Genomic DNA, 11264 nt, shown 5'->3' on the forward strand with positions numbered 1-11264 from the left:
ATTTCGACCCTAAATATAAAAATTAGTGACAAATTTGCTTTAATAAAATTGGCTTACAATTTTGTAGCTAAAACTATCATCTCATCGCTAAAAATATTGCTATTACTGACAAAATAAAATTGTCACTATAAATTATCATGATAAATGACAAATAAAATTATCATAAAATACAAAGTTACTTTGTAGTCAATAAAGCAGTTCTGAGAAATAGAAATATATAAGAACCTTTCATTGCTAAAAAGCCAAACAATATAAAGTATTCTAATATACATTATAATACATTTTCTATGTATATATACATGACCCAAAAAATAACATAAAAGATCTCCAAACTGTTCCTTTGCTTTCAAACTCCTCCTAGTATGTGGTTGACTTCATTTCCTGTTGTTGGAGAACTGTATCCTTCATATATTAAAAAAAAATAGCAAAGGATCAAAAGAGAGAAAGAAATTAGAAAATTCTCATAATAATCCAATTATAATTTATCAAAACAATCAAATGCAGAAGTAAAAGATAGCACATACAATGGCAACCAGATGTTGGTAAGAAATTCAACAAGACCTTAAGAGTTGACAAATATAATTTCCTGTAACCATCAAAGATTAGCATTAGTATGAGATAATTCTAACAAGGCTACTTAATGAGTTTAATTAATGCTTATATAGTGGTGTTACTAATCTAAGCTTGCTGACAACAAGAACATCTAATTATTTTAAAGATAAGATGTTGCTCTTACATAGTTGAAATTGAGATATGCCAAAATTTCACAATGGTGATAATGCTTAAACATCAACAAAGAGAGGATTGGCGTATCAATAATCTAAAAACATCCTCTTTATCAATCACATAATACAGAGACACAAGTTCTCAATTGTGTAATAATCAAGCATTCATTATATTGAAACCATATAAAATTTGCTCTATTTTAAACTTATCATATTTTTCAAAATAACTCATTACATTTCCAATAGTATCAGAATTTGTGACATGAAATACTAGATAGGAAATTTTCGGGAACTAATCAGACCATAAATTTAGTAACCATGACATATAACTTATATGATCTTTTACACAGACAAATTGAGAAATACCCTGGAGCAATGATTGAACTTCCTAGAGGAACCAAATTCAAGAAAAATATTCTCTATCTGAATACCTAAGCATTGTGAAGTGGGAACATACCTTGATTGAAGTTAGAAAAAAGAACTCCTCATTAGCGTAGTGCTGCATCCAATTGAATTGTAGATGCTGCTTTGTTCAGCAATTTAAGGAACTACACGAAAGCAGGATAACGATAACAACACTAAGGGAATATAAAATACAGAGGAAAAGAGTTAACAATCTAACAGTCACACTAGGGTGCAACAATAGATTTGCTGAAAAAGATGCATGTTAGAGTAAGGAAAAAAAAATTCAAGTGGTAGCACTAATACAGAATGTTGATACCCTTGCATGTCCCTCTACGGAGTAATGAAGAGTTCACCATTAACAAATTCAAATTCGAAGAAAATACACCGGCCATCCTTGTTCATAGTGGTTGGAAGTTCTCTCCAAACTACTAGGTCAAGGGTTCAAGGTTGGTTGACAATCTCAAAAAACTTATAAAAGAAACGATTATGCAGACAGAAGGCAATGATAGTAAAGAAAATTATCTCTTCGTTAGAAAAATGTATCAATAGCCAGTTAGGACATATCAAGTCCACTTATTCAAGTAAAAAATTTAAATGTAGAAAGGTCAGATTAGCACATTTGTCTAATAGTTAATTCTACCAGTTTAACTCCTCACTAAGAATAGACTAGAACTTATTCTGAGCCTCAGCATGTCCCATCATTTTAGCATGCATCCAACTTCCATTATATAAGGAAAAAAGGAGATAGGTGCACAGTCAAAAGGTGTTCCCCAACTATCTTTTTCTACCGAGTGAATACCAAAAAGAAATAGCTTCTAAAACTAACACAGTGAAGTCCAGGATCCCAAATAGGTGCATATAAAAATTTCAGTTGCAACACATGCGTTCTAGTTTTTAGAATAGCCATGGTACTTATTTGACGTGTTTGTTGAAAAAATTGAACTTTAGCCTCTCTACCACAACATGTTAGTTCAGCTTAACTATTCTTCACCCCACTCTGCCCACCCCCTAAAAAAGAACGAAATTGTATATGACATAATTGATATTAAGTTGCCAATCCAAAAGAGAAGCAAAAGTGTTCATGTTATATACAATTATTACTGTCTCAACCATATCCCAAGTCGTACTGGATTACTGAAAAAGATATTTATATGCAACGAGCTTATGGACAAATGCACAAAAACTCTAAAGATATAAGGTCATTCAATTAAAGTGACATTAAGAGTCTAACCTCAATATTAGGCCCTCATCCCTGCACATAAAATTTAACAAATTGCTAATATGTTCAATGAAAAAGAAAAAGTTTAACGAATAAGTAAAAATAAGGCTTTGACAATGCAAAGTAAATCACATAAACAAGGAATGAAAGGCTTTTCATTCTAGTGCTATAACAACAAAGTTCTGTTAAGCTGAGATTTGGTAAAACATACAACACCTATAAGTTAGATGCATACCTGTCCCTAGATAAATAATTACAATGAAAAGAAAACATAATATGGTCTAATAGACAAACTCCAAATCAAAAAGCATTTCAATAAACCTAAGAAGTTAGAAAACCAAACAATGGGACAATGCATATGGAAAGTGCAGATACATTTCCTCGAAATCCTCCACATAAATTGAGCCCCAGCCTACAATTATTTCAGTATCTTTTATTCTGATACACAAATAGCAAATAATATATTCTGGTAATTGTATTTTCTATTTCAACTGAAAAATTCTCGGATTTAACAATAAGTCGTGAAGTTATTCCGCCAGTGACAAAGCATTCGATTTGTGAAAGCATAAGAATCCATTTGTACCCAAAATTTAGCAAATCTAACAAATTTTTACATGAAAATCAAATTAAACCCTAACCTTGAGACAAGAGAAGAATAAGCTTACCATTTCAAGCCCTAATTTTGGGTTGAGGGAAGGCCGGAGGATCATTCAGATCTCAAACTTCGGAACTCTGGCTGAAGCGTCTGGTAAACTTTGGGAAGGGTTTACCTTATCAAAAAAAATATTTGGGAAGGGTTTGAAACACAAAAGGGGGAAGTGTTCGACCAAAAACCAAAAGAAAGAGAGGGAAGTCCTCCCGCTTTACTTTTGCACAAAATTGGGGAATTTTAATCAGCAAATCATTTTTAAACCACAAAGGCACTTTATGGTTGAAACAAAAATAATATTATTGCCAGTAATATAATTTAGTAATATAACTCAAGGACACTTTATAGATTACCTGAATAGTATTAATTAAAATATTTAATTCAAGAGTTTAAATTATTAGTGAGATTCAATTAAGTAGAAACTTTTTATTTTACTGTTGATTTACTTTTTTTTACCTCTGGAAGTTCAATATATTGTTCTATATTTAATTTAAATGCATAAAAATTTATGTCTTAATTCATGTAAATTAATCACAATTAAATTAGTATATTGACTATTTTAAATTTGTGTGATTTTGAAAGTTTGATTACGTTAAAATAATATATCGAAAAATAAAATTTATCATAAATTTTTCTTTTTACTGATGTTAAATATTTCCTCCCGTTAAATTCTTCGATGATAAAGTTATAACTTTTGTACTTCGTAATTTTTATTATACGATTTCATTGTTCATTTATTTGTTTACTGTATAACTTATACTTAATATTATATATTTAATTTAACATCATCGACTTTACATAATTCTATATATTTTATGATCAATTCATATACTATGAATTTATTCATTTTTTTCAAATTTATTCTTAAGTTAAAATTAAATTATCATTTTCATAACACAATATCTAAGAATTCATATTCTAGTATGCTTTGCTTAATGAGTAGCATAAAAAAGTTCAAATTTAACTTTCTTCAAACTTACGTACTCTCGGATATAGTATAATGTGATTAAATGATAAATCCCGAAAATGTGTTCCCTAATATGTGAAAACAAATAGAGAAGAGAAGATTGGGCTCAATTCAGCCTTGATTAAATTGAAATAGAGTTCGATAGGGCTCAACTCAACTTGGTATTATAAAAGCTGACTCGCTCGATACTAAAATAGGCTATGTTGGGATCGGCTCGATGTTAAGGCCTCAAATAACCAAATTAAGAAGGAAATGAGTAAATAACTCTAAGAACCTAGATCTATAACATGACACAAGTCTGATACACTTCGTATATTTTTAAATTAAACTACTATTAGAGCTTGCGCTATCACGACCCGAAATTCCCACCTTCGGATCGTGATGGAGCCTAACATTTTACTTGCTAGGCAAGTCAACGTTAGAATGATATTAACCAATTTTTAAACAATCTTTAAATTTATTAATAACAAAGAAATAAATGCGAAAGTAAGGTCTGAACTATAGTGATTAATCCATAAAAAATAACGGTGTCTAAATATGTCACGACCATAAAATCTAACCTGTCATGATGACGCCTATCGTGGAACTAGGCAAGCCGACTCATTTTCAAACAAAACCGATATTTTTATTTCCCAGATAATTTCGATATTATTTAACATAAAACCTTCATTTAAGGAGTTCAAATCAAAGAAAAATAAAAGTACGGAAAAGAAAAGCCCGACATTGGGGCGTCACTAGTCACGAGTATCTAATACAATCTGTCTAACAATATCAAGGCTAACTCAGCCTGGAAAATAGCTAAATACCACTAGAGGAAGATAAGAGGGAGAAGAGCAGGGGTTGCGATCGCCAAACAGCTACCTTGCTATCTCCAAGAAAATCTGCAACCAGAACACTCAATAACCACTACCGTATCTAGCTACACCTGAATCTGCACACAAGGTGCAGGGAGTAACGTGAGTACGCCAACTCAGTAAGTAACAATAATATTTGATAAAGAATAGGAGAGAAACAATTATTATAATAATTAATTTATGATTAAAAATAATTTATGATTTTTCAAGTAAGCATGCAAACAATTAATTTGATGATGTATAGACACTCGTTACCTCGCCTATACGTCGTTCACATGCAATTCATATAACAAATAATTTAAAGGTTCTATTCCCTCAAGTCAAGGTTAACCACGACACTTACCTCGCTTTGTAGATTCCAATCAATTATTAAATCACAACTTTTCCTTTTAAATTTCCCTCCGAAAGCTTCAAATCTATTCACAAACAATTCGATACATTCAATACGAATCATAGGAATTAATTCCATACGAATTTATAAATTTTCCGGATAAAAATCTGAAATTCATTAAAATATTCGGCAGTGGGACCCATGTCTCAAATCCCAAAAAAACTCGCGAAATTCGAACACCCGTTGCGATACGAGTTCAACCATACCAAATTTGTCCAATTCAGATATTAAATGGACCTTCAAATCTTAAATTTTTATTTTTGGAAGAATTTATAAAAATCTAATTTTTCTTCCATAAATTCACGGATTCATGATATAAATGAGAATGAAATCATGAAATATAATCAATATAGGATAAGGAACACTTACCCCAATATTTTCCCATGAAAATCGCCCAAAAATCGCCTTACCCGAGCTCAAAAATGGGAAGGAATTGAAAATGGGTCGAAACCCCATTTCCAGAACTTAAGATCTGTTTCTGGGATTTTTACCCTTCGCGTTCGCGAAGGTACTCTCGCGAACGCGAAGTACAATTTGTGTTGTCCAATTTTTACTCTTCGCGAATGCGATGCTTGCCTGGCTTGGCCTTCGCGAGTGCGAAGGCTAATTTTTCCTGGCCAGTCTCTTTCCCTTCGCGAACGTGATGCTTCTATCGCAAAGGCGAAGCTTTGAACCTCAAGCCTTCGCGAACGCGGTCACTATGTCGCGAACGCGAAGCACAAAACGTGCTAGCCCGAATTTTCTCTTCGCGTTCGCGAGAGTACATTCGCGAACGCGAAGAAGAACATACCAGAAGCCTGAAATATGCAGAAAACCAGATTTCCTAAGTACGAAAACATCTAGTAGCCTATCCGAAACTCACCCGAGCCCTCGGGGCTCCAAACAAAATACGCACACAAGTCCTAAAACATCATACAAACTTGTTCGTGCAATCAAATCGTCAAAATAATGCCTAGATCTACGAATCAGACACCAACTCAAAGGAAGTTTTCAAGAAAACTTTAAAACTTATACTTTTTACAACCGGACGTCCGAATCACGTCAAATCAACTCCGATTCTCACCAAATTCGGCAGACATGTCATAAATATTATAATGGACCTATATCGGGCTCCGGAACAAAAATACGGACCCGAGGTCAATAAATCCAGCATAAGAAATTTCTTAGAAATCATTAAGCTTTCATGCTATTAATTTTTCATCAAAATTCCATATCTCGGGCTAGGGATCTCGGAATTCGATTCCGGGAATACGCCCAAGTCCCAAATCACGATACGGACCTACCGGAATTGTTAAAATACTGATCTGGGTCCGTTTGCTCAAAATGTTGACCAAAGTCAACTTAGTTGAGTTTTAAAGCTCTATTTCCCATTTTAATTATTTTTCACATGAAAAGTTTTCCGAAAAATTTTACGGATTGAGCACACAAGTCGAGGAATGATAAATGGTGCTTTTCGAGGTTTTAGAACACAGAATTACTTATTAAATTTAAAGATGACATTTTGGGTCATCACAATATTTTTAATAAATTACCAGTTTAATACAATACAATTCATATAATTTTGTATTGTTCTTAAAATTTAACTTGACTTTAATTTGTATGACTTTCTTAAATTATATCGATATTTAAATTTATCAATAATATTTTTGAGTATTATGTATTTACTTAATTTTATCAAATAAATTTAAAGTATAAATAGAATCACATTATATCTATTCTCCTCTTTTATACATTAGTTTTTATTCTATAATATCTTAATTTGTTTTCATTTAGTGTTTATATATAATACGAATATTATTATATTATATTTTTAAATAATGGCGTTAAATTAGTTCAAAGGTTCAACAAAAAAATTCTTTTTTTAAATGTCATAAATCTACTAATTATTATAATTATAATTATTTTTGTATTATTTTCAAAAAAAAATTAAATTGAATTCTTCTTCCCGTTTGTATTTAATATGAAAGTTCAACGTTTTTATTAAAATTACTACATAATAAGTTAATTATATCTTTATATATTTTATTTATTTCTTAAAATTATTATTTATGTTTTTGTCTTTAGTTTTACCTATTATAATATTTTTAGTTACATGATCTTATCCATATAGCATGACCATATGAATTACTATTATTCAAAAACTTTCTCATCTCAAAACATAATTTATTCTTATCATTTTGTACATCTCTAAATTGAAGTTATTTATTTATATATTTTTTCTTTTTTTATAATAGTTTTCCTTCAAAATATTCAAATATTTAATTATTTTTAATTCAAATAAAAAAAGAGTAACTAATTATTAACTAACCTAACTAATTTTGTCCTAAAATTTGACACTTGTTGAATTTTTGTTGTTACACTTGGTATCATCACATTGATTTGCTTCTCATATTCTACATAGATAGATATTTACACTTGCTATGTGAAGAAAATTTTAAACAATAAAATCATGTTAATAATATGAATTACCTATATAATATACCTAACAATTGCTCATCTCTAGTAAAGTAATTTTGAAATAATTTGAAGCTATACAATAAAAAGGTAAAGTAAAAGAAAAATGAAAAAATTATGTATATTAATTAACGTAGGCTCGTTAGATATTTGGAAATATCAAATATAAAATTGAATTTGATACCATAATATCTACTGCAAAGTTTAAGTCGTCGCTATATAAATATTGTATATTTTATGACAAAACTTTGTTGTCACTAAGTTACGGTTTGATTAGAGACAATAAAATTATTGTCACTAATTATTTATACTTTTAGTGACAAAAAGTAAGGTCACAAAAAAGTATACAATTTTATGGCTAAAGTTTACACCATTTAGTTACAAATTTTGAACCGTCGCTATTTGGCAATACATTTTTTGTGACGAAACCTTTTCGTATCCAAAGTTCAGCTAATTATAAGACAAATAAATTTTCGTCACAAATTGTATGCAACATTGATGACGAAACTAATTTGTCACCAATAATTTTACTTTTGTGGCTGATACTACACAAAAAATGGTGCCAACTTATTTTTTGGTGGCAAACTTTTGTGGACGCAATTTTCACCACGAAATTTTATATTTCGTCACAAAAAGTAAATGGCACATGTATTTAAAGATGAAATGCAATTTATGTCGCAAAAAGTAAACAATCGGTGACGAATTTTGTATCGTAGCTAATAATTTTGTAGCTAAATACCACTTTTGTTGTAGTGTGCATTGCATTTGATGTCTAGAACTTGCCCACTGTGTTTGCAAAGCAAAATAGTAGTTTTGTTCAGTCTTAGAAGTGAAATAGGCGTTTCTTTGTTGAGCCAGATATGTGTAGTTTATCCGCCTAATTGTTATGTAATGTAGTTAACAACTTCGAGCCTGCAATCTTGTTTCCTTGGCAACCACATTACAAGCCTTACCCATTTGTTTGATTTAACCATTTTTTTTATCCCTTTAACCTCTCATGAGCACTTGAATTATTATGAACTTTTTAAAAGTTAAAGCGTGGGGTGGTTGGTTTGGCTTTTGAGTGGAACTAATGAAATAAGGAGAAAGGTGCACTGTTTTGAAAAAAATAAGAGCCACTTGAACTGGAAAAAAGAAAGCAGAATATAGTTGTATTGCTGTGAAAAATACTCCTTAATAGTGGTGACTCTTGATGTTATTTTGCTTAAAGAAGTATGGAGTTAATATACGTTGATGTGAAGGTAGAGTTATGGTTTGACATAAGTATGGGGTTTGAATATTAAAGTACATGTATTAAAGTGCTTACGGAGGTGTAGTCACTTTTATATCCAAATGTATCCTACCCAACTCGCAGCCTACAATACAACCAATTCAATTCCTACTTGATCCTATACTGAATGAGCTCGGTTAGTAGAGTAGTACACTACAGGCAAGCCTATGGTACATCTTTTGTGTCATATGAATGTTATTTCTGAGAGTGAGTGAATTCTTTCCATCTTGAGTTCCTAATTGTTCTTAAATTTTATTGTGTGTGGAACTATATCTTTTGTTGTGTGATGGCACTTGGTCAATTACATTACCAAGTGCCCCCGTATTGAGGGAAGCACTCTAGAGTCATGTGATGAAGTAGATCATATTATAGATAAAGACTCTAGTCTGTGTACATATGAGGATGTAAAGAGTGATTCAATTATAGATTTGGGATGTACTGGTCCTCATTCCATGTATTTTTTAACATTGTGTTTGGATGATGGCATGAAAATCGAGTCATCTTAGCCTTTGGAGGAGCCAATGGACGAGGAACGGGGTGCCTATATTCATGAATTTGATGTGACAAAAAGAAAAAAATACATTCCTCATCTAAAGGTCAAGAGGTGTAGAGCGAAAATTTTATTGCTTGGCCTAGTTGTCTTTGTAGCCCCACCGAAGGAGCATAGCCACAGACTGGATGCCCTACTGAGTTCTCAATTCATAAGTTCGAGGTGGAGAAAAAAGTTGTTCAAGTCGTGCCGCAACGTCAAATCAGGCGTTTGTTGGGCGGCAATCCATCTTTACTGCTTTCTTTTATTTTTATTTTTATCTTATTATTTTTGTAGTGTTTTTTTTTGTTTTGTAGGATTATGAGCATAGGAGGCAATGCCATTGGAAGTGTGCAAAAGTGAGATAGATGGTAAGATCTAAGTATGGGGTGCCCACACAAAGGACCATGCCTGGGGGAAGTCTGAGTACCCGTGAGCCGCCGTCGCTTTGGCCTTTGGCCTTTCAGGGAGTTTCTTGTCCACCCTCATTCTTGTTTTGCTTTATTTGTGCATTGGGGATACTGCACTCTTTTAAGTGTGGGGTGGGAGAATTCTCTAACTAATTAGTAGTAGGATGTCAGAAAAATGTTAACTTCTTATTTTTGTTTTCGTAGTTGTGTAGTATTTTAGTAGCTATGAAAAATCGAAAAAAGAATTAAAAAAGAGAGTAGAAATATAGGATTTTTCCTGACGATGGATCTACTAGACAGTTTTCTTGAGGGATTTAAGTCTAAAGAAAAAGGACAAAAAGATTTTCTTTGTAGGTCGTGTAGTAATTCCCCCTTGGTTTTTCTTTGTGCCTTGGTTCTTTTCTAAGGGTTTTGTTTGAACTAGGTGTAGTTAGTTTTGTTTTTTAGGAGTAGGAGCCATTGTGCTATGAATTGAATTGAAGCAATATCTCATGACTTTGTGATGCCTTGAGAATAGTGAGTACTTTGGTTGCGACGCTTAGGCTCAGTTTTTGACTCTTGCATAAGTACCTTAAATTCTATAAGCATAACTTTGCTTAACTGCTTTGACTAGACTGTCTTGATGAATGCAATCCTGAGTGAGTTATGTGCCATGTGTGTGTGAGGTTTGTGTGTTATTCTATGCATTGCATTTAATGTCTAGAACTTGCCCACTGTGTTTGCAAAGCAAAATAGTAGTTTTGTTCAGTCTTGGAAGTGATATAGGCATTTCTTTGTTGAGCCAGATATGTGTAGTTTATCAGCCTAATTGTTATGTAACGTAGTTAACCCCTTCGAGCCTGCAATCTTGTTTCCTTGGCAACCACATTACAAGACTTACCCATTTGTTTGATTTAACCATTTTTTTAAATCCCTTTAACCTCTCACGAGCACTTGAATTATTATGAACTTTTTAAAAGTTAAAGCATGGGGTGGTTGGTTTGGCTTTTGAGTGGAACTAATGAAATAAGGAAAAAGGTGCACTGTTTTGAAAAAAATGCGAGCCACTTGAACTGGAAAAAAGAAAGAAGAATATAGTTGTATTGCTGTGAAAAATACTCCTTAATAGTGGTGACTCTTGATGTAATTTTGCTTAAAGAAGTATGGAGTTAATATACATTGATGTGATGGTGGAGTTATGGTTTGACATAAGTATGGGGTTTGAATGTTAAAGTACATGTATTAAAGTGCTTACGGAGGTATAGTTACTTTTATATCCAAATGTATCCTACCCAACCCGCAGCCTACATTACAACCAATTCAAGTCCTACTTGGTCCTATACTGAATGAGCTCGGTTAGTAGAGTAGTATACTACAAGCAAGCCTATGGTACATCTTTTGTGTCATATGAA

The 11264-nt window shown here is 32.1% G+C and overlaps 1 long non-coding RNA gene across 2 annotated transcripts; it reads right to left on the reverse strand.

Annotated features, from left to right (window-relative positions):
- Window positions 1-214: 214 nt before the first annotated feature.
- Window positions 215-3159, reverse strand: LOC138896646 (uncharacterized). 2 transcript variants are annotated; one of them, XR_011410025.1, is made up of 5 exons: window positions 3015-3159; window positions 2362-2382; window positions 1183-1273; window positions 525-586; window positions 215-402 (listed from the first exon to the last, which is right to left on the reverse strand). It is a non-coding gene; the product is annotated as an uncharacterized lncRNA (long non-coding RNA). The 2 variants fall into 2 exon arrangements; XR_011410024.1 differs by lacking the exon at window positions 525-586 and having other exon boundaries at window positions 1179-1273.
- Between the last annotated feature and the right edge of the window lie 8105 nt (window positions 3160-11264).

Source organism: Nicotiana tomentosiformis, chromosome 8, assembly GCF_000390325.3.
Source record: "Nicotiana tomentosiformis chromosome 8, ASM39032v3, whole genome shotgun sequence".
Taxonomy (NCBI): Eukaryota; Viridiplantae; Streptophyta; class Magnoliopsida; order Solanales; family Solanaceae; genus Nicotiana; species Nicotiana tomentosiformis.